Genomic DNA, 24,228 nt, shown 5'->3' with positions numbered 1-24,228 from the left:
CTCGCCGCTGTCCCTGGAGGGACTGGAGAAACGTGGCTCACCAGTCACATTCGGGCCCGAGGCTCGGGCAGACCCTGGGTGCACAGAGACAGTTAAGACTCAAGTTATCTCCCCACAGATGCTCACAGCCTCGACAGGGTCATGAACTATAAACCAGTAATGACCGTGCTCGGGTCAGGTGCTGTGAAAGTGCACGGGATTTGGGAACGGAGGGGAAGGAGCCCGTGAGCATCAGCAACGAGGAAACCGTCCCTGCGTGCTCCTGACTAGTTTGCAGCCCACGACTCATTGCGTGCTCTGACGAGGTAGTGAACGCTTTCTCACTTTATGACTCTTTAATTCTTTTTTAAATTTAAATTTTATTTTTTAAATTTTAAATATATTTTTAAATGTTTTTTTTATTTATTTCTGAGAGAGAGAGAGAGACAGTGTGAGCAGGGGAGGGTCAGAGAGAGAGGGAGACACAGATTCTGAAAGAGTCTCCAGGCTCTGAGCTGGCTGTCAGCACAGAGCCTGACGCGGGGCTCAAACCCACGACCCGTGAGATCATGACCTGAGCCAAAGCCAGACATTTAACTGATTGAGCCACTCAGGCGCCCCGCTGACTCTTTAATTCTGATCCACATTCTCAGATTTTGCTATGGTGGCAGATCATAGAGTTTAAAACTGTATCTTAATCCCACTTACCCAGATTTTCTCCTGGGTAAGATGCCTGCATTATTAAGGCACCTTTTTACCCAGCACATGCTTGGTGTCACTAGTAACTTATATTCCGTATGATGGGCCTTTTGTATCCAAAAGCAATTCATTCATACAAATATTCTTGGAGATCATTACGTCTTATACTCTGGTACAGGGCATGACTGGAGGATGGATCCAATATGCATCTGAACCAACAATTCCAGCACATGTCCATACAGCATTAGAGATCTCTTCCTATTTTCAAAGAAAATGATGCATCAGTATCTGATATATACACACCCATGTGTGTGTATATATATATATAGTATATGTGTATGTGTACATATCATGTATCACTTATGTATGATCTATACTTTTAGTTTGCAGGTTGGTCTCAAATAATTATTTTTTTCCTATTAAATCAGGCAATGAGTGCCTTTCCAAGCCCAAGTGAGCACTTGATAGGTGAGCCCCATGCTTTAGCTAGGCCATGATGAGGTTTTCTAGGGGCTTTTAAAAATCTGGAGACATTATTAGGATTAGTAAAAACAGCAATGTCAAAGTCATGCAAACTGAAAGTACAAAAAAAATCATTTTGGCTTTTGATGGTTTGGTGAAACTTTCTATTCACTGGCTTCATAATTCATAAGCATCAAAGTCAAGGAAATTGTGGTGACATAATCTGGCAGTTACAACTTCCGAGTCCCAGAAATGCATCAGCTGAATCGAAGGTAGTATTTCTTTTTAATTGAAAATGGGTAAAATATAGATTCATGATTTTAGAATCAGAATCCGTTTAATGACTGGAAAAAGCCTTTGAGAAAATTTGTCCCAAACCCCTCCTTTAATAGATGAATACTATCAGAATACAGCTGGTTTATGACTGGAAGTTCCTTTAACCTCACACGGTTCAACTTCCTGGTCTGTGAAATGAGACCTTGGGCTGTGTGAACACTTGATCCCTCTACTGGTGCCAGCATATTGTAGGAGTCTAATATATGGTTGTTGAATGAATGCAATTAATGCCCAGAGAGGCTGGTTGATTTGCCTGAGATCACACAGCTAGTCAGGGACAGATACAACTCTTCTGACTCTCAGCCTTTGATATTGATATAGAATAGGCTTAGAATAAAGGCCTTGAGGGGTCCTGGATGGCTCAGTCGGTTAAGCGTCTGACTTTGGCCAGATCATGATCTCATGGTTCATGGCTTTGAGCGCCGTGTTGAGCCCCGTGTCGAGCTCTGTGCTGGCAGCTCAGAGCCTGGAGCCTGTTTTGGATTCTGTCTCCCTCCCTCTCTGCCCCTCCTCCACTCACACTCTGTCTCTCTCTCAAAAAATGAATAAACATTAAAAAAAAGAATAAAGACCTTGACTTTTGTGAAAGTACATAGAGATTAATGGGGAATACATCATAAGAAAGATAGAGCAAAACCTAATTTAAACCTATACTAAAAGCAAGTCAAACTTCCAATTACATTTTAATTATCTGCATATCCACTTTTTTTTTATTTTTTATTTTTTATTTTTTTTTCTTGTTGNCTTAGGCTCTTTCCATGTTTTAGCTATTGTGGAGAGTGCTGCTACTGCATATCCACTTTTTAATCATAGTCTGATTTCTCTTAGATAGTCAGCTTATGTCCCTCATGTACAAGGGTTGTGGGTTAAATTGTGTCCCCCCCCNTTTGAGAGAGAGAGACAGAGCACGAGTGGGGGAGGGGCAGATAGAGAGGGAGACAGAATCCGAAGCAGCTCCAGGCTCTGAGCTGTCAGCACAGAGCCCTAAGTGAAGCTTGAACTCACAAACCGTGAGATTATGACCTGAGCTGAAGTTGTTGCTTAACCACTTGGGCTACCCAGGCACCCCGATGTGTTGCAGTTCTAACCCTCATTTGACCTTATTAAAAAATAAGATCTTTGCAGATGTCATCCAGTTAAGATGAGGTTATTAGGGTGGGTCCAAATCCAGTCTAACCGGTGTTCTCACAAGAGGAGGGAAATTGGACCAAGATGACAGTGAAGAAGGCCTTGTGTCATTGGAGGCAGAGATTGGAATTATGTTGCCATGAAGCCAAGAAACACCTAGAACTACCAGAAGCTGGAAGAGGCAAGGAAGGACCCTCCCCTAGAGGTTTCAGAGGGAGCAATGTGTAGTACTGTGTGGTAAGGCAGCCCTAGGAAGTGACCATACCTCTCAAAGTTCTGTAGGCTTACTGGGCTCAGTTGGGTCCTTCTCTCTCATGAGTCTCAGATGGTGGCTGGGACTGGAGTCATCTGCAGACCCAGCGGGGTTGGATGTCCAAGATGGTGTACCCCCCATGACCACCACTGATGCTGTGTTTGGCTGGGGACTCAGGTGGGGTGTGGGCTGGAGCACCTGCGTGTGGTATCGCCTTGATTTCTCACAACGGGGCAGAAGAGTGAGAGGGGGGATGGGCTAAATGAGTAAGGGGTATTAAGGAATCCACTCCTGAAATCTTTGTTGCACTACATGCTAACTAACTTGGATATAAATTAAAAAATTAATTAATCTGAAAAAAAAAAGAACAGAGAACACAGGGAAACACGCAGACTTGGGGACTTCGTGTGGCACTTGTGGGACCCACGAGAATGGACATCAGTGTTGCCTCTAAGCTTCAGGGGATCCCACGTGGGAAGGTGGCTTTGATGTATCCCTACCTGATTTTTTCCGTCTACCTTTTAAGGGCATCAGCTCTCTTACTTTTCACTTCTTGGGCAGGGATAATTCACTCTCACTCATGTCCTGTTTACAAGACAATTCTTGTATGACTTGGCATCTAATGTGATGTTTGGGGAAATGGCAAATATTTGCCTCTGAACTATTAGCTTATCATTTGGCCGAATTGACTGATTATTAGTGTTTCGATGTTGTGTGTGAATACGTATTACAAACATTATTAAAGAGTGTACCTTATGTACAAGCAATAACATCATAGATTCCTCAGAGAAGGAAAATTAGAGATTATATAATCCGATGCCCTCAAGGTGTCAAGTAACTCAACATGCTTTAATTGAGTGCCCTCTGTGTGCATATGAATACATACCTAGAAAGAGAATGAATGTAAAATGTTAACATTTGGGAATCTCATAAAGAATGTATAAAAATTCTTTGTGGGACACCTGGGTGGCTCAGTTGGTTGAGCGACCGACTCTTGGTTTCAGCTCAGGTCGTGATCTTGTGCTTTCATAGGTTCAAGCCCCACATCGGGCTCTGTGCTGGCAGTGCGGAGCCTGCTTGGGATTCTCTGTCTCCCTTTGTCTCTGCCGCTCCCCTACTTGCTCTATCTCTGTCTCTCTCAAAATAGACAAGTACACTTAAAATTTTTTTCAAAAAAAAATCTTTGCACTAGTTTTTCAATTTTTTTCTAAAATTTTTTCAAGTTAAAAATACAGAAGAAGTTTAACACATGCTACCTTACACCTTAAGGACTGAGAAGGGGTGTGGTTATGAGCTGTGTCAGTGGTGGGTAGGAAGGAAGAAACCTCAACAAGGTTTCCAAGAAATTGGTGATCACACAGTCAGTTTCTATATAATCACCTCAGCTTCTCACATGTTTTGAGAAATAGTCTTTTTGGTTTTTACTAGATGCAAAGAGATATAGTTGAATAAATCAGAACAGAAAACGAAAAGATTCTCTAGTTGCCACTATAGTGGTTGTGAAATAGGTATAAATCTCAGCCCGGGAGGAATTAATATGACTAACGTAGATGTAAAACCAAAATTAATAGGACCATAATCCCTTGGGGGATCTGCATTTGTTCCGAATGATCTTATCAAATGTTTTGGGGACACAGGACACGATATTATTGTTAAGTTACACGGTGGGCTCGGCTGTGAATCAGATGGAGGAAAGATATTGGTGATCATGTGCTCGCCTTGCTTGGAGAAACCTGATGAGAGGTTGAGATACCAACTGTAGGGCTTGGAACCTGACCCCAGGAGCCTCCCACCCGGACTGAGACACAGATGTGGCCAGAGCATCTGGTCCTGATTTGTATCAGGGAACCGGAGGCTTACAGATGATCCCCTGCCTCAAAGGAAACAGAGAGCACCCCTAATTAGTTAAGGTCTTTTCCCCCGCTTCTATTCTGAATGATAGTCTTGCTGGTTAAGGTCTTATTAAAGTCTAGCAAGATCAGCTCCCAAGGGGCAAGCCTCGTCAGGAAGAGAGTCAAGGGAGGGCTGTTTATTATTAAATGAGTACCTTCTATGTATTTGGCACATCGTAAAACAATGGAATCACGCATGATAAGATGAATAGGATCTACCCCATCTGGTGGCTTAGGAACTGAAGACGGTTAACCAAGGCATTTTCTAAATTTTTAAAAAATGTTTTCATTTGTTTCTGAGAGAGAGGCAGCGTGAGCAGGGGAGGGTCAGAGAGAGAGGGAGACACAGAATCTGAAACAGGCTCCAGGCTCTGAGCTAGCTGTCAGCACAGAGCCTGATGTGGGGCTCACGGGGCTCGAATCCATGAACCGTGAGATCATGACCTGAGCCCAAGTTGGACACTCAACTGACAGCCACCCAGGCGCCCCAACCAAGGTGTTGTCAAAGAGCTTTCCCCATCTGTAAAAGCAAGAAACCTATCTCCCTCATATATGAAACACAGTGATTAAGTGAATCGATGTATGCAAAGTGAGTAGTAAACACTTGGGAGGTATCGGGCACACTCTAGCTGTTGGCCTCTCCTCTCTTTTCTTTGATGCAAGAGCCTGAGCTGTCCTGGGTTGCTCCAAATCCTGTCCGTCCTGGTCTTTCACTGGGACATGGCCCCCGCTTTAGACTTTCTGCTGTTATCTTAACCCAGATGTCCTGAGGACGTCTGAACTTGCCCTGACAGTGCCCCTGGCCCCACACCAAGACAGCTCACTACGGGCAAACATGTATTTGGTCAAGAAAGCCAAGTAGTTTTAAAACGTGAATATATTTGGGCTGCAACAGTGATTTCAATTTGTAGATTTCACCACGGCTGTGCTCTCAGGCAGCGTTCAGGTTTATTAATTTTATATGCATTGGAGTCTTTGAAATTTTTGGTTCATATGCATGGAAATAAATTTTCATGAAATGGACTACCAGCTCTGTTATACAGGACAACTTTAATACTAGAGTAAAATAGCTTTTAAATGACTGGAATGGCAGGTTTCTGTTATAAATGTGTACAGAGAGAGAGGGGGAAAGAGAGCAGAGATAAAACAAAAGAAGAAGAAGAAGAAAAGAAAGTAGATGTGAAATGGCTGTACTTTAGGTTAGGTTTAAGGCGAAATTTTTCCCTGGAACCCAGACCACTCTCCACCCTATGAAGCCCTGTAAAGGCTGCAGTTATTTATGCTTCAGAGAAAAGTTGGGCCAGAAAACCAAGTTGCTCTTGAACATAGATGGGCCGTTCTGAGCTAGAAGAACATGATAAGGGGCCGAAGTAAGGTTGCGATTGCTGGCTGCCTCCAATAAGCATCTGCTTCTGATATCTGGGCGCAGACAGGGAGGAAACAGGATCGCACAGTCACTGGGCTGAAACCAGAGACCAGAGCCTGGCATCCCCGTTCCCTGGTTCTTGCCTGCTGAGATCACCTCGACGGCTGTGAATAAGGCTGTGCCTCAGAATAAGGCTGCTCAGACTGCTCTTTCCTCCTCTGAGTTAATTCCTCCATCTGTCCTGGGGCCACAGCTTTATGGGAGATATTTCATGACAGCTTACAGAATGATTCAGGTCTTCACAAAAATCAAAACTAGTGCAAAGTACAGGATCCCATGGAGATCAAGAGAAGGAGTCGTGGAGAATGTCTGTTGGTAGAAAGGAAATGTGGCAAGTTGAACCAGAAGCTTAGAATTAAAAAAAAAAAAAAGCCTAAAGTTGCACATGATATTGCTTTCCTGGACTGACAAAAGAGGAAATAAAATCGAAAAGCAAATTCTTTTAATCTAGGCAGAAAAAAGAATTTCCTTTACACCCCCCAATTTTCTGTTCTATTTCTTTTATGTACTTTTTTTCTCTGCCTAAGAATAACTTTTGAATCATCATTCTGTCTTACATTATTTCTAGGTGTGACTGCAGAGTAAGGATACTAATTCCCCCAGCCGTGAATACAAATCACTGCCCTTATTTCATAATCAAAGCATACCCAGTCATCTGTTTCTGTAGAGCAGCAGATGTGATTTAGGACATACATCACTGGCAATTTCTGATTTTACTTGTTGGAACAGGGAATGAAGACTTAACTACTGATTCCAGCACTTTGCATTTCCAAGAGTTTCCACTTCTAAAAGTCATCACATATCATTTAATAACTTAACATAATGCCCTCCCCTTTGATGGCCCAAATGAGATTATTACCAGATTGTCTCGGATTACAGATTCTCAGCAGCAAGAGCCAGGCTTGTGCGGTTTCTGTGTATAATATTCCGGAATCAGATGCTTGATAATGACTTTGCTTTGAAGTAGGAACTCAGTTTTTAACTTTTGGTCTCTTTATTTGCAATATAACGAACCATGAAAATCTAATTTTTCTTGCTCACCCATCAAATGTTCAGTTTCCTCGATTGCAAGCTCAGTTATGGAGAAATACTGCTAAATTCAGAATCAATTTCCCAGTTTCCCTTTCATCGAGTCGTGTTGTGGGCGTGTGTTCCTTTTCTTGCCAATGAGATGCAAGAGGGAGTGTTTAGGGAAGCTTCTGGAGCATTTTTGCTCTTTTGCCACATGAGAAAGTAGTGGCTGACTCAGTAGTAGCTTCTCCCTTCTTTCTGCCTTGAACTTGCATGTGAGACTGGGAACCATAGTAGCCATCTTGCAACCATGAAGTGATGTGCGTGGGGATGATAGCCAATGTACAAAGGAGAGAGACAGAAAGACTGAGTTCTTTTTTTTTTTAATGTTTTTATTTATTTTTGAGAGAGAGAGACAGAGGGTGATCAGGGGAGGGGCAGAGAGAGAGGGAGACACAGAATCTGAAGCAGGCTCCAGGCTCTGAGCTGTCAGCCCAGAACCCAACATGGGGCTTAAACTCATGAACGGTGAGATCATGACCTGAGCCAAAGTTGGACGCTTAACTGACTGAGCCACCCAGGCGCTGATTCTGCCTTTCAAAATGTACCAATAATATCTAGGTGATGTTTTCATTGGATGACACTAAACTAGGACTATGCTAAAAACATACACATAGGAAATGTTTGGGAAAAATCAGGAGTGAAAAGAGTGGATCCTCTGAACCACCTAGTGTTCTTTCTGATATAAAGGATAGTGGATTTTACCTCATTTTTGGTTAATAATACTTAAATCAATAAGCAGAAGTAATTATAGGCAAAGAGACATAGTTAATTAATGTAATTAATTTTAAGTTTACATGCTTTTCTGTTCCAAACAGTATTATTTTTCTAAACCTGTGCTATTCTATCCCATTGCCTACCTACTGAAATAAAAAACTAACCTGCTAATTAAAGATTAGATTTTCGTTTCATGTTTGATTTATACTCTAGTAACTCACTCAGAAAATCCGAGGAAGGAGAAAGCATATTCCCCTCTAGTAAATTTGGTCACATTTTTTTCTGGGGTATTTATATAAACTGGTGTATTATTTCATACATATCTGTATCTGTTTTTATTTAGGGATTTTAATGTTTTATTTTTATTTATTCTTTTAAAGATTTTTTTAAATGTTTATTTTGAGAGAGCAAGAGAACACACGCAAGCGGGGGAGGGGCAGAGAGAGAGAGAGGGAGACAGAGGATCTGAAACGGGCTCTGTGCTGACAGCAGTGAGCCCAGAGTGGGGCTTGAACTCATGAACCATAAGATCATGACCCGAGCCAAAGTCAGATGCTTAACCAACTAAGCCACCCAGGTGCCCTCTGTTTGTGGATGTATTTATTTATTTATTTTTATTCATTAAAAAAATTTTTTATAGTTGATTTATTTTTGAGACAGAGAGACAGAGCACGAGTGGGGGAGGGGCAGAGAGAGAGGGAGACACAGAATCTGAAACAGGCTCCACGCTCTGAGCTGGCTGGCAGCACAGAGCCTGACGTGGGGCTCGAACCCACGAACCGTGAGATCATGACCTGAGCTGAAGTCAGACACTTTACTGACTGAGCCACCCAGGCGCCCCTATTTGTGGATTTTTAAAAAAAGCTTTAGCTACAGTACACCAAAAACAAATGGGCTGGCAGTTTCTCAGTTAGCTGTGGCTGTGTAACAAATGGTCCTGAAGCTCAGTGGTTTTAACAGCAGTGATTGGATCACTCCCGTGTCTGCAGGCTGGTTGGTCCAGCCCATGCTTGACCGGATATGGCTCCAAGCCACAGGCTGGATCTAGGTCTGCTTCACATTTCTTGGACCAGCAGGCTGGCTGGGACACGCTCTTCCCACGGCAGTGCCAGCAGTGCTAGATGCTAGAGGGCGAGCCCAAATATACAGTTCAAGCCTTTGCTTGTATCACATCCACAAACATGCCGTTGGCCAAACTGATTCATGGGGCCAAACCCAACATCCAGGGTATAAGAAAGGGACCTGAGTGCTGGTAGGAGGGACTATGCCGTCCGGGCGAAGCTCACAGGAGAAGGGGGCAGAGAAGAACTGGGAAAACAATGCCGCCCTGTAAGGGAAGACAGTTGGTAACAAAGGAACAGCCTCTAACGTTGTTCTGGCACAGTTCTCAGAACCCGACAGGACTAAGAATTAAAGGAATTTTCTGAGGGGAGAGAGACGCCCAGCACTTCTACTGTGGGAGATAGATTCCTCCTACTGAACATGATTAGGCTATGTTTACAGGAAGGATCTCAATAATGCTTTTCAAAAGATCACCACCCACCATTGTCATATTCATAGACCTTTCTAGAACTAGCCAGTGTTTCTGTGACAAGAGACCAGTTATTTTATCATTATCATTGTCATGGTCTCTCTGTCCTCTGGGGTTATATAGAGATTGTATTTACAAGGTCCATCACGTGGTAATGACCAGTGTTTCTTTAAAAAAATTTTTTTTAAGTTTATTCATTTTTGAGAGAGGGAGACAGTAGGTGAGCAGGGGAGAGGCGGAGAGAGAAGGAGACAGAGAATCTGAAGCAGGCTCCAGGCTCTGAGTGGGCAGCACAGAGCCCGACACGGGGCTTGAACTCAAACTGTGAGATCATGACCTGAGCTGAAGTCGGACGCTTAACTGACCGAGCCACCCAGGGGCCCCTAATGACCACTATTTCTAACAATAATAGCTAAAACAATAGCCATATTCTCCCCATGCATTCTTCTGTTCAAATCTTCACCATAAACCTATGAAGTAGAAATTATTTATTATTTCCATTTCACAGATAAGGAAATTGAGTCCTGGGGTAAGTAACCTGCTAAAGGTCCCGGGTCACAGAGCCAGAACTTGAACCCAGTTAGGCCCAGTGAGCACTCATGTGCTTAACGAGACTCGCTCTTCCTTCTTCTGCTCCTGCTGGTGGTGTTCTAGCCCCGTCTGGCACGTGAAGCCGCTGTAGCCGAACTGAGATCATGGAATACAATGCTGTGAAATAAAACCAATCACGCATCGGCGCTGCATTTTTGTGTGTCGTAATACAGAAAATCGCCCATCTAAATTGCTTCTGAGCCCTGGATCCTGAGGCTGTGGGTTGATTGCTAGCAAAAGAAGGCATTTTACAAAACAAGTGTGAATTTTTGAACACTCGGAGCCTTCCCACTTACTGGGGCCGTGATTTTCTGGCCTCATTGGCTTCTCAGTCCAGCGTGGCCTGGGCCAGCCATGCTCACGGTGGACAAGGAGCCTGACATCCGGATCCCCGTCGCTTTCTGCCATTCCTGAGTGGCAGGGCCCAGCTCCAGGGTCCCTTGCTCCCCTGGGGAACAACTGAGGGGTGTGCAGGTGGCTCTCCACGTCCCTTTGGTGGTTGGAAGCTTTCCCTTTTTGTTCTCCTTGATTCTCCACCATGTTCTGCGTGCTTTTCTGAAGCTGGGTTAGCTCAGCATGAGGAGGAACGTTTGAAGAAAGTCTCCAGAATTCACATCCACAGGGAGTCTCTTTCTGGATCTGAATTTAGCTCTTCCATGTTCAGATTCACCCTTTGTCCATTGGTCTGAAGAAATGGGGAATATCTGGACTTTAAAATGCTTTCTTTTTGGGGCCCTTGGGTGGCTCAGTCAGTTAAGTGTCCAACTTTGGCATAGGTCATGGTCTCACAGTTCATGGGTTCAAGCCCAAAGTTGGGCTCTGTGCTGACATCCTGGAGCCTGGAGCCTGCTTCGGATTCTGTGTCTCCCTCTCTCTTCTCTATCAAAAAGAAATAAACATTAAAAATAAAAAAAGTTTTCTTTTTTAAAAAAATGATTAATTTTCATTTTGTTTTAGAGGGGTGGTGGAGAGGAGCAGAGGCAGAATCTTAAGCAGGCTTCACACTGTGCATGGAGCCTGATGTGGGGCTCAATCCTGTGACCCTGGGATCATGATCCGAGCTGAAATCAAGAGTCTGACATTCAACTGACTGAGCCACCCAGGTACCTCTTCAACATTTTCAGCAGTCACTTGAGTGATTGTCCTTTTCATTTCTTTGAAGCTATATAAATTAATTGCTATAAAAAGGGTATTCTTAGGGGTGCCTGGGGGGCTCAGTAGGTTAAGCATCTGACTCTTGATTTCAGCTCAGGTCATCATCTCACGGTTTGTGAGATCAAGGCCTGCATCGGGCTCTGCACTGACGGTGTGGAGCCTGCTTGGGATTCCTTCCCTCTCTTCCTCTCTGCCCCTCTCCTGTTTGCGCTTTCTCTCTCTCAAATAAAATAAACTTAAAAAAATAAGTTAAAAAAATACTTCTGGTAGGAACTGGAAATAGTAAAGCACATGTCTTAAACCCAAGAATGTATTCACATGACCCACAAGTCAACAGTTATTCTTTCAACTACATATTTTTGCGTAACGAGAATGGCATAATTTGGGGGGCACTTTGGGGATGGCTAATGGAAATGGGAGGGTGATCAAAGCTCCTGGGGGGATGAGATTCAGATTATTTATTTATTTATTTTTAATTTATTTCTGAAAGACAGAGAGAGAAACAGTGTGAGCAGGGGAGGGTCAGAGAGAGAGGGAGACACAGAATCCGAAGATAGGCTCCAGGCTCTGAGCTAGCTGTCAGCACAGAGCTCGACGCGGGGCTCGAACCCACGAACTGTTAGATTGTGACCTGAGTTGAAGTCGGACGCTTAACCGACTGAGCCACCCAGGCGCCCCTCAGATTATTTTTATAACTGGGACAGCACAGGCCCTGGCCCATCAGGATAGATACTGATCACCAACAGCCCACGTGGCCCATCCACGTGGCTGCTGTACTGATGTCATCTCAGTAGCAGGACAGGGCACTTCTGGCACAGGCGCCACCACCCCAGCTGCCTCCAAACCCCTCTCAGGTGCTTTTTAAAATGGAACTGACTGTCCGGAGGAAAAGCTTTGTCACCATCTAGGAGATTCCATTTAAAAAGAAGTTTCTAAAAAAAATTTTTTAGGGGCGCCTGGGTGGCTTAGTCGGTTAAGCGTCCGACTTTCGCTTAGGTCATGATCTTGCGGTTCGTGGGTTTGAGCCCCACATCGGGCTCTGTGCTGACTGCCAGCTCAGAGCCTGGAGCCTGTTTCAGTCTGTGACTCCTTCTCTCTCTGATCCTCCCCTGCTCACGCTGTCAATCTCTCTCTCCTAGAAATAAATAAAACATTAAAAAAAAAATTTTTTTTAGTGTTTATTTATTTTTGAGAGAGAGAGAGAGAGAGAGAGAGAGACAAAGTGTGAGTGGCGGATGGGCAGAGAGAGAGGGAGACACAGAATCTGAAGCACGTTCCAGGCTCTGAGCTGTCAGCACAGAGCCCGACGCAGGGCCCGAACCCACCAACTGCAAGATCATGACCTGGGCCAAAGTCGGACAGCCAACCGACTGAGCCACCCAGGCGCCCCTCAAAAAAAGGCTTTCAAAGAGATTACGAGCAATGGCTGGAATCAGTTGTTCCTTCTTGAAACGGACTGCTGATTGAGAGTGTAGAAATTCTGCCATATTCAGGGATTAGCATTGTTCTTTTGTCATACTTCCTGGTGACTGATGCGCTTAGTAGTGGCTTCCTAGAAGTGGCTATCATTCTGATGAAATGTCAAGTCAGGTGACAGATATCTGACTTATTTGCAGAAACCTAAGCCTAGAGAGAGATTATGGTTAGATTAGAACGGGAGGTGTTCGATGATCATGTTACAAAGAAGAAAGAGTCAAACTTGGAAAGAGAAACCAGCCACCGCAGGCCCCAAGCAGTTGTAATGGAACAACTTGTGCTGTTGTGTCCAGTGTGTGGCCTGCAAGATCGATGACGTCTAGGGCGAAGTGAGAGCCCAGAGCAGGACTGTAAAGAGCAGTGCTTTTTTGGCCTCCAGGCTTCTGATACTCTTTCCACAGGGGACTGGCAGATAAGTTCTCTGAAAACAGAGCCAAGTAAAGAAGACACGGGAAATGTGGGGTTGGCGCTGGAGTTTGTGACGGTAATAGAGTAATTCCAGCAAGGACACCGCACCTTTTTCGTAGCAACTGATTTTGACTTTACCAAAAAAGGAAATGTAAAAACGCTATTTGTTCTAAAATGCCCACTCACCGGGGACAAGCTGAATGATTATATAGCATGTCTGTAAAATAGAATATTAATCAGGGGGCGCCTGGGGGGCTCAGTCTGTTAAACATCCGACTTCAGCTCAGGTCATGATCTCATAGTTAGTGGGTTCAAGCCCCACTGCGGGCTCTGTGCTGGTGGTGCAGCGCCTGCTTGGGATTCGCTCTCTCCCTCTCTCTCTGCCTCTTCCCTACTTGTGCGCTCTCTCTCTCTCTCAAAATAAGTAAATAGGGGCACTAGGGTGGCTCAGTAGGTTAAGCATCCGACTTCAGCTCAGGTCATGAGCCTACGGTTTGTGGGTTCGATCCCTGCGTCTGGCTTTGTGCTGACAGCTCAGAGCCTGGAGCCTGATGCAGATTCTGTGTCTCCCTCTCTCTCCACCCCTCCGCCACTCACACTCTGTCTCTCAAAACTGAATAAATATTAAAAAATAAATAAATAAACTTAAAAAAAAGAACATTAAGCGGGTATTAAACACTAAGTTTTCAGAGGTACCTGCACGGCTCAGTTGGTTGAACGTCTGTCTCTTGATTTAGGCTCAGGTCAGGATGCAAGGGTGGTGAGATCGAGCCCCCCACTGGGCTCCATGCTGAGCATGCAATCTGCTTAGGATTCTTTCTCTCATTCCCTCTGCCTCTCTCCCCTGTACCCCTATTAAAGAAAGAAAGCAAGAACGACAGGCCATGTTTTCAGCAAAGCATTACTGTATATTCTTCCGTACATACAAATAGTATGTAAAATGTCTAGAACCCGCACGGGAATGACAAACACCAAATTCAAATCAATGTGTTGCTCACGGAGAGAGAGAAGGGACAGTGGAGTTGAAGAGCGTGCAAATGGAGTTTATTCATCTGGTCCGTGTTGCTCACCATATGAGTTTCTGTGTTTGTGTATGCTTGAATTATTTCATTAAAAAAAATCATGTTCTCGGGGTGCCTGGATGGCTTAGTTGTTTGGGTGTGGGACTCCTGATTTTGGGTCAGATCATGATCTCAAGGTTCGCGAGATCAAGCCCCGCGTTGGGCTCTGTGTGCTCTGACAGCACACAGCCTGCTTGGGATTCTCTCTTCCTTACTGTTTGTCACTTCCCTGCTTGTGCACATGCTCACTCTTTCTTTTAAAAACAATTTTTTTTAATGTTTATTTATTTTGTTTATTTTTGAGACAGAGAGAGACAGAACTTGAGGCGGGAAGGCAGAGAGAGAGGGAGACACAGAATCTGAAGCAGGCTCCAGGCTCTGAGCTGTTAGCACAGAGCTTGATGCGGGGTTTGAACCCATGAACCATAAAGTCATGACCTGAGCCGAAGTCGGACGCTTAACTGACTGAGCCACCCAGGTGCCATCCCCTTTTCTCTTTCTCTCAAAATTAATAAATAAGGCATTTTTAAAAAATCATGTTTTCAAACTCTAATTACATGATACTGTCATGATAAATATTAAATGAAAAATTAATCAGAATATAAAATATATACACAATATGGCCTCAATTTTGTCTTTAAATATGCACATGGACATATCTATGTATATCAGTATACATACACACACATATGTGAATAGAAGAAAGTACAAGAGTCTATCTCTGGTGATTTTTTATCTTCTTGATTACATTTTTACATTATCTGAATGTTTTATAATCACCTATCTCTTATCATCTAAGAGGTGGTATTTTTAAAAACTAAACTAATATGTTCTCTGACAATGACGAGTGTGTTGGACAGTTTCACTTTTTAAAATTATATAAGTAATACATGAGTTCATTCTTAGTGAAAAGAGTCAGGCCAGCCACAGTGACCCTGTGCTGAGTTTGAGGGTCCCACCTCGCTGTCCCCCTCCGTGCTCCTGCCCCAGAGGTGACAGTTTTGTGTCACCCTTCCAGTCCCTCCCCATGCATTTTTCTTTGCATCTATGTGTATATGTGCATAGATGTGGTCATACCATACATATTGTCCTAGAATTTACCTTTATCATTTTATACCGCATCTTGGGAGATTTGTAAATATCAGTATATGTAGGTTTACTTCCTCTTTTTAATTCAAAAATTTTAAAAATAAATTTGATCTAAATTCACTTCATCTCATTCATTTTTTACATTTTGTCTTTATTTTTATTTTATTTTATTTTTACAAATAGTTTATTGTCAAGTTGGTTTCCATATAACACCCAGTGCTCATCCCCACAAGTGCCCTCCTCCATGCCCATCTCCCCCCTCCCCCCCACACCCATGAGTCCTCAGTTTGTTCTCAGCATTCAAGAGTCTCTCATGGTTTGCCTCTCTCCCTTTCCCCCACCATTTCCGCCCTTCTTCTCCCCCTTGTTCCTCAGTTAAGTTCCTCCTAATCCTCCTATACGTGCAAACATATGATATTTGTCCTTCTCTGCCTGACTTATTTCGCTCAGCATAACACCCTCAAGGTCCATCCATGTTGCTACACATGGCCAGATGTCATTGTTTCTCATTGCCATGTAGTATTCCATGGTATAGATAAACCACATCTTCTTGATCCATTCATCCGTTGATGGACACTTAGGCTCTTTCCATGTTTTAGCTATTGTTGAGAGTGCTGCTCATCTCATTCATTTTAATAGTGGCATAGTATTTATAATATATATAAATATGTATACATACAAGCTATATTACCATTCATTTGACTCTATCCTTAATGATGGATATTAAGCTATTTGCTAATTTCTTCTATTATAAAGAGTGTTTCAGTGACTATCCTTATCTTTAGATGCATGAACAAGAATTTTTGTAGGAAAGATTCCTAAACAGAGTCTCGAGGTCAGAAGGCCACACATACGCAATAATGATAATTACTTCCACCCTGCCTTCCTGAAAGATTTGTTACTTAGCACTCCTGTGTCCTCAGATGCTTGTGTTTCACTAACATCATATTTTGAAAAACAAGTTTATCAAAAACACTTGATCGATTTATTTTTTTGAAAAAAATTTTAATGTTTTATTTATTTCTGAGAAAGAGAGACAGTGTGAGCAGGGGAGGGTCAGAGAGAGAGGGAGACACAGAATCCGAAACAGGCTCCAGGGTTTTGAGCAAGCTGTCAGCACAGAGCCTGATGTGGGGCTCGAACCCATGAACCATGAGATCATGACTTGAGCTGAAGTCAGGTGCTTAACCCACTGAGTCACCCAGGTGCCCCTGATCGATTTCTTGAAAGAGCATGTATTCCTTTTATATAATGAGAAAGAAAATTTTTAGGGGCACCTGGGAGGCTCAGTCAGTTGAGTATCAGACTTCAGCTTAGGTCATGCTCTGAGTTCGTGGGTTCAATCCCGGTGTCAGGCTTTGTGCTGACAGCTCAGAGCCTGGAGCCTGCTTTGGTTTCTGTATCTCCCTCTCTCTCTGCCCCTCCCCTGCTCATGCTCTGTCTCCCTCTCTGTCTCTCTCAAAAATAAATAAAAACATTTTTAAAAATTAAAAAAAGAAAAAATTTTAAAATTAAATTGAAGCACCTGGTTGGCTCTGTCAGTAGAGCATGCGACTCTGACATGCTCTTGACCTTGGGTTTATAAGTTCAAGCTTCATGTCGGGTGCAGAGATTACTTTTATAAAAAACAGGGGCACCTGGGTGGCTCGGTTGAGCTTCTGACTCGATTTCAGCTCAGGTCATGAGCTCAGGATCGTGGGATTGAAACCCATGTCGGGCTCTACACTGAGGATGGGGAATCTGGTTGGGATTCTCTGTCTCTCTCCTTCTGTTCACATGTGCTCTGTCTCTCTCTTAAATAAAAATAAATCTACAAAAATTAAAAATCTTAAAAAATCAAACAGTTGCTTTTTAAGACTGTAAGCAAATGCACAAAATGGTAAAAGTGATTCTCTTTGGAAGACAGGCTATGGGCAATTTTCATTCTTTTATAATCTGAAGAAAAAAAGTTATAATTAAAACAAAAATGTTAACATTCAAACATAAATGTTACAGGAAACAATACAAAATGAGAGAGAGAGAGAGAGAAAGAGAGACATACACACATTATAGGTCCTGTCTCATTAGCCATTGGATGGAATAGAATTGGTTTGTTTATCCTGTAAAGCAGTATTGGGACATTCAATACATGAAAACAGTGATCTGGAATAGACATTAGACTGGGTTCTTTAAAATACTGTTATTAAAATACATACAATTATGCTCTGAAAGTAGTAATGACTTAACGCCTTAGGGAAAAATTTAGTAATCTTGTTTTGTGCTAGAATCCAGCCTACTTTAAAAGAACCTTGGCTTACAAAATGATATAAGGTATGAAAATAATAAAATTATGGGCGAAATGAATGTCTTTTTACTGAGAAGTTTCTGCCAGTGTGCATTGACTGTTAGATATTATTTTCTTTTGCATTTATAACACATAAAGTATTGAGCAATTGATCATTCTTTTAAGATTATCCTAAGATGATTTTGGTCTGAAAGTATTCCTAAAGTGACTTATGAGGTCCATTTCCAGTAGTGTTCTAAGTGTAGGGATTTTTTTGCAAACATTTCACAGGTGACATGGGCGTGACAGCAGCACACGATGAAGTGAATCAGCCCCATCATTGATATATTGTCCTTAGTTTAAAATGTCTGCTTTTTTAAACATATGGTTCCTGGCTGACGTTATATCGCTGCTACGGGTTTTCTTCCCAAAAGATTATACACCACTTTGATAAATTTCATCAGCGGGAAAATATTTTCTCCTCAAGTTAGGAATGAATGTCTGCAGTTGGAAACGATCCTTATATTAAAAACATTGACTTGGAACCTGCTCTTCTTGTAATGGTAGGAATGTCTCTAGTCAACAGTCAGAACATGGCAATTATTTGCAGTTGCAAAGTGACATGTCAATAGGTTGTCGTGGAACTTGCACAGAGCCAGAGTTGCAAAGGGAATTGCCTTATTTGTCCACCAGTCTGGTGTCCTGTGCCAGCGAGGGGGCAGGATGCCAGCCCTGAGTCTGTTCTTAAGCCTTCTGCCCACGGTCTGCAAGGTGCGGGAGGACGCAGGGTGATCCAGAGAATCTTCCAGCTCAGACTCACCTAAGACATACAATGGTTCGAGGAGGGCACCGCTCTGGACTTGGAAAAGCAAGAAATCAGATTTAGGATCTTATTACGGGAAAGATTTATTATCCAGAGAGCGAGAGCTCACCCACCCCAGACTCCGAAGTTCCTGTCAGACTGGGTGCCTCGGGGGCTCAGTCGGTTAAGCGTCCGACTTGGGCTCAGGTCATGATCTTGCGGTTCGTGGGTTCGAGCCCCGCGTCAGGCTCTGTGCTGACAGCTCAGGGCCTGGAGCCTGTTTCAGATTCTGTGTCTCCCTCTCTCTCTGCCCCTCCCCCACTCGTGCTGTGTCTCTCTCTGTCTCAAAATTAAATAAAAAACCAAAAAAAAAAAAAAGAAGTTCCTGTCAGAAACCTCATAGAGCCTGGTCCTGAGTTGCAGGGTCCTGGGCACACACGCTGCTTCTGAGATCTTAGACGACGACGACTCGAGAGGACAGAGAATTAATCTTCTAGCCGCCCTTGCTTGCCCCCCCTTCCCCATTCCCACTGGTCACAGGAAGGGGCTGCAGGGGTCCAGGTGACTCGGCTCTTGGGGGCGTGTCTACCTCACCCCGCTGCTGACCTGGCCAACTTCGAACCGTGGCACTGTGAACTCCACTCATCTGCTGCAGGCCCTACATCTCTTTCATTCTTCCCCCNCAGGCTCCGAGCTGTCAGCACAGAGCCCGATGCAGGGCTTGAACCCACGAATCTCGAGATCATGAGCTGAGCCTATGTGGCACGCTTCACTGACAGAGCCACCCGGGCGCCCCTCTTCTTGCTTTCTTGTGGAATCCTTCTCTGTGTCGTCCCCCTCTTTCGCCCCCCATCTGTTTCTCTGATCTGGTACAAGCAGGGTATGGACCAAAGCAAGTGTTAAGTAAATGCCCTTTGAATACATACATGAATCATCATGTATGGCTCAGACTTTTAAACGTTTATGCAAACATTTTAAAGAAACTCTTTTATGTTTGTCTAATTGTACTGTATTTTTGGGCAATGCGTTCCTCAAGCTTGCTGGTTACCAAGTGGAGTCACTCTTAATCGTTTTCAGTATACGTTGTAGAGAATGAAAGCAGTGCTTTTTAATTGAAACAACTTGGGAGTCGTTGGAAAAACCTGGATTGAGTTTATCCAGATCTCTCATGTGTTTTCAGAGAACTTGAACTCTTTAAGTTTTTTAATTTAATGTTTTTTTATTTTTGAGAAAGAGAGCGCAAGTGGGGGAAGGGCAGAGAGAGAGGGAAATGCAGAATACAAGGCAGGTTCCAGGCTCTGAGCTGTCAGCACAGAGCCGGATGCCGGGCTCGAAATCGGGAGCTGCAAGATCATGACCTGAGCAGAAAGAAGTCTGGCGCTTAACCACTGGGCCACCCGGACGCTCCGTCAGAGAACTTGAACTCTTCATCCGATTCTCATCCTTTGCGTCTTCAACCTGAAGAACACCATTGCCTGCCTTCATCGGGCAGAATTACGTCCCTTTTCCTCCGCAGCCTCCACCTCCCTCTCACCCTCTCAATCCTTCCAGATGCAATGATTGAAAAAAGCTTGTAGTGTTTCCTTTTGTGGATGCCTCGAAGTATTTTGGTTTTGCTTTTTTTTTAAAAATATTTTTATTTATTTCTAGGATAGAGAGAGACAGCGTGAGCAGGGGAGGGTCAGAGAGAGAGGAAGATACAGACTCTGAAACAGGCTCCAGGCTCTGAGCTGGCAGTCAGCACAGAGCCCGACGCGGAGCTTGAACCCACGAACTGCGAGATCATGACCTAAGAGAAAGTCGGACGCTTAACCGACTAAGCCACCCAGGCGCCCCTGGTTTTGCTTTTAGGGGCCTTTTTGGATTTTGATTTTTGTGAACAGCCCTAAACAAAATTCCATAGCAATGCTGCCTAACTGGGTATTTCAGAGAGCCAAGTTATAATACAATATACCACCAAATTAGGAGAAACCGTATAGAAAACACTCTATATTTCTTTAGCCACTTGGGTCAGATTTGTGAAAAGGAGGCATATATATACAGAGGATTTGGGGAAAAATATTTCATATAGCTCATTCACTCACTTTTATTCACTGATTTACTAATTCATTAAGTCCTTTATTGATTTTTATCAAGCACGTCCCACACACAGACACACTAAGCACAACGAAGTATACAGAGATGAATGTAACAGGTCCTCTGCCATTAATAAGTATAACATTATCTGGAATTGAACTTGAACTAGTATGTAACTGCTAGTGAAATATTTGAACCACCTGAAACAACAAAAAAAAAACTTGGTGGCCTGTTCTTGAATTGTGCAAAGGTGTCTCTGAACAGATTCTTGTTCTCCGAAATTGTATTTGGTTTTGCTTTTAAGTTTGATGGTAAAAGATAAGTAAAGTACTGTTTTGTTGCCTTTCAGGCTGTAAGACCTCATTTATAAACAACTGCCTTTCCAAGTGCCTTTTCTGAGGCTTCGGCTGATGGCTGAGATGTCTTTTTTTCTTGTCTCATTTCTTTTTTTCTTTTCTTTTAAATTTTTAAAATTTATTTTGGGGGAGAGGAGCAGAGAGAGAGCGGCTCATGCAGGCTCCACGCTGCTGGCAAAGAGCCCGACGTGGGGCTCAAACTCACAAACTGTGAGATCATGACCTGAGCCGAAGTCAGATGTTTAACCAACTAAGCCACCCAGGTGTCCCTAAGTTTTAAAGTTTGTTTTGAAAGAGACAGAGATAGCACAAGTGGGGGAGGGGGCAGAGAGAGAGGGAGACAGAGGATCCCAAGCAGGCTCCATGCTGTCAGCACAGAGCCAGATGTGGGGCTTGAACTCAGGAAACCGTGAAATCATGACCTGAGCCGAAGCCAAGAGTGGAACGCTTAACCGACTGAGCCACTCAGGCGCCCCTATAAACTTTTAAGATCCGGGCAAGTGGACGCAGAGACCTAAGGCAGCTCAGGACAAGCCTCATATGTAAGTTCCCTTGCTTATTAACACCTCCTCTCACCAATCTGGACTCATCTGCCTCTTTCCTCCGTCTCTCTCTGCCCTCCGAGCACAGAGGCCAGTTTGCAAACCAGCTCTCCTCTCGGCCGTCTGTTAAGCATTCACATCCTTGCCAACACTTGATATCTTCTGTGTGTGTGTGTGTGTGTGTGTGTGTGTGTGTGTTTTAGCCATTCTAGGGGGTATATAGTGCTATTTATTACATTACATTACATTATTTATTTATTTGCATGTCTCAGATAACTATGATATTTAGCACCTTATTGTATGTGTATTGGACATTTGTCTATCTGCTCTTTTGGGGGCGCCCATTTAAGGTGTTGTGTCGTTTCTTTCCTAATATTTTGGCTTTTAAAACAGCTGTTCTGTGCAACCTCTTTATAGAATATGATGACAATTCTGTTGTCAGATAGGAGTATAGTGGATTTCTTCTAGACTTTGTTCTGCTCTTTCAGAGTTTAATGGTGTCTTTTGAAGAACAGAAGTTCCAAATTAGAAAAAAATTTTTTTTAATGTTTGTTTATTTTTTTGAGGGAGAGAGAGATAGAGAGAGAGAGAGACAGAGCGTGAGCAGGGGAGGAACAGAGAGAGAGGGAGACACAGAATCTGAAGCAGGCCCCAGGCTCTGAGCTGTCAGCACAGAGCCCGAGGTGGGAATCGAACCCACGAACCATGAGATCATGACCTGAGCCAAAGTCGGACACTTAACCAACTGAGCCACCTGGGCACCACAGAAATTCCTAATTTTAATTTAGTTCAATTTATTCTTTTTTTTCCCCCGTATGGTGAATACTTTTTGTGTCTTGTTTAAGCACTTTTTGGCTACTCCAAGATCATAAAGATGTTTCTCTATGTTTTCTTGCACATTTAGATCAGTAATCCATCTGGTGTGAGGTAGAGGCCAAGATTTTTTCACCATGAGGATATCTAGCACCGATTATCACAAAGACCGCCCTTTCCTAACACACTGCTGGCTCACCTCTGCTATAAATCAGGTAGCCAAAAAGGTTGTGAGTCCGCGGTTGGACTCTATTTTGTCTCTCATTAGCCCGTTTGTCCATTTATGTACCACCATCACAGGCTTAATTACTATAACTTTAAAAAGCTTGGTTTGCTATCTGGTAAGGCTGCCTCCCATCTTCGTCTTCAAGATTATCTTGGCTCCTCTTGGCCTTTTGTACGTCACGTATATTTTAGAATCAACTTGTCAATTTACACATGCACATATGCACACACACACGCACATGCACCCGTAAACGCTACAGGGATTTTGATTGGCATTGTGTTGAATCTATGCTTCTTCTAGATCATAAAAATGACATTCCCTCTACTTAAGGCTTTTTTTAGTTTTCTTCGATATTGTTTTATAATATTCAGTACACAGGTCTTGCATATTCATTTTTCATCAGAATTATTACGAGGTGTTTGAAGGTTTTCAAAAGGTAAGTGATTTTGCTTTAAAAGTTTAATTTCCGGGGCTCCTGGGTGGCTCAGCCGGTTGAGTGTCTGGAGTGTCTGAGTCTTTTTTTTTTTTTTAATGTTTTATTTATTTCTAGGAGAGAGAGAGAGACAGCTTGAGCAGGGGAGGGTCAGAGAGAGAGGGAAACAGGCTCCAGGCTCTGAGCTGGCAGTCAGCACAGAGCCCGACGCGGGGCTCCAACCCACGAACGCGAGATCATGACTTAGGCGAAAGTCGGACGCTTAACCGACTAAGCCACCCAGGCGCCCCATGAGTGTCTGAGTCTTGATTTCAGCTCAGGTTATGATTTTGTGGTTTGTGAGTTTGAGCCCCACATCAGGCTCTCTGCTGTCAGCACAGAGCCTACTTCGGATCCTCTGTCTCTCTGTCTCTCTGCCCTTTCCCCGCTCATGCTCTGTCTCCCTCTCTCTCAAAAATAAATAAATATTTAAAAAATTTAATTTCCTCTTTGTTCATTGCTGGTATATAAAAATTGATTTTTGTAAACTAGCCTTGAGTCCAGTGACCTTGCTAACTTTACTCATTAGCCCTCTTATAATCATTAAATCTGTTATAAACTATTCATTTAACTTGATCACATTTCTCTTTTAGAAGTCTTAAAACGAAATGGTAACATCTCGATCAATTTAGCTGAGTTTGTGTTCAGGGAAGTGAGTAGTACAATATGGCTGGAATTTAGCGTGGTGGAAGTATAAGACGAAGCTGATATGACAGCTTGTTTCATCCAAAGAAAGAGAAGAGAGAGACATGGAGAAGGAGAGGGAGGGACATGGAGAGAAAGAGAGCAAAGCAGGTGGGGGTAGGTCCTAATTTCAGAAGTGACGTTCTGTCACGCCTGTAGCTGTATTCTATTGGTTAAAAGTGGGTCCCACCTGCACCCCAGGGGAATGGAGTGCACAGGGCGCCAGTAGCAGGAGGTGGTGATGACTGGGAGCATGTTCGAGGCTGCTCATCACATCTCCCTTCGGCTTTCTAGAGGGGACTATTTCCACCTTATTTTTTATTTTATTTTATTTTTTAATGTTTTCATTTCTGAGAGAGAGAGAGGCAGCATGAGCAGGGGAGGGTCAGAGAGAGAGGGAAATACAGAATCTGAGGCAGGCTCCAGGCTCTGAGCTGGCTGTCAGCACAGAGCCCGACGCAGGGCTCGAACCCACAAACCGTGAGATCATGACCTGAGCCGAAGTCGGACGCTCAACCGACTGAGCCACCCAGGTGCCCCTCCACCTTATTTTTTAAAGGGTCAGGCTAATTTAAATCACAGGGGCACCTGCGTGGCTCAGTTGGTTGAGCGACCCACTCTGGATTTCAGCTCAGGTTGTGGTCCCAGGGGTTGTGAGCTTGACCCCTGGGTGGGGCTCTGTGCTGCTGGTGAGGAGTCTGCTTGGGATTCTCTCGCTCG

General features: G+C 43.6%; 1 long non-coding RNA gene across 1 annotated transcript in view; it reads right to left on the bottom strand.

The window, feature by feature from the left end:
* Nucleotides 1-10,023: 10,023 nt before the first annotated feature.
* The window catches only part of LOC144242961 (uncharacterized), a 20,950-nt gene continuing 6,745 nt past the window's right edge, over nucleotides 10,024-24,228 (bottom strand). The window contains exons 2-3 of the long non-coding RNA XR_013338505.1: nucleotides 13,821-13,976; nucleotides 10,024-10,964 (exon numbers count right to left, since the gene is read on the bottom strand). This is a non-coding gene — a long non-coding RNA (uncharacterized LOC144242961). The remainder of the gene's footprint in view (nucleotides 10,965-13,820; nucleotides 13,977-24,228) is intronic.

The sequence above is a fragment of the Crocuta crocuta genome, unplaced genomic scaffold (assembly GCF_008692635.1).
Source record: "Crocuta crocuta isolate KB4526 unplaced genomic scaffold, BGI_CrCroc_1.0 scaffold128, whole genome shotgun sequence".
In the NCBI taxonomy this organism is placed as follows: Eukaryota; Metazoa; Chordata; class Mammalia; order Carnivora; family Hyaenidae; genus Crocuta; species Crocuta crocuta.
Note: the sequence above shows the minus strand (reverse complement) of the source record. Positions and strands in the feature narration are given on the sequence as shown.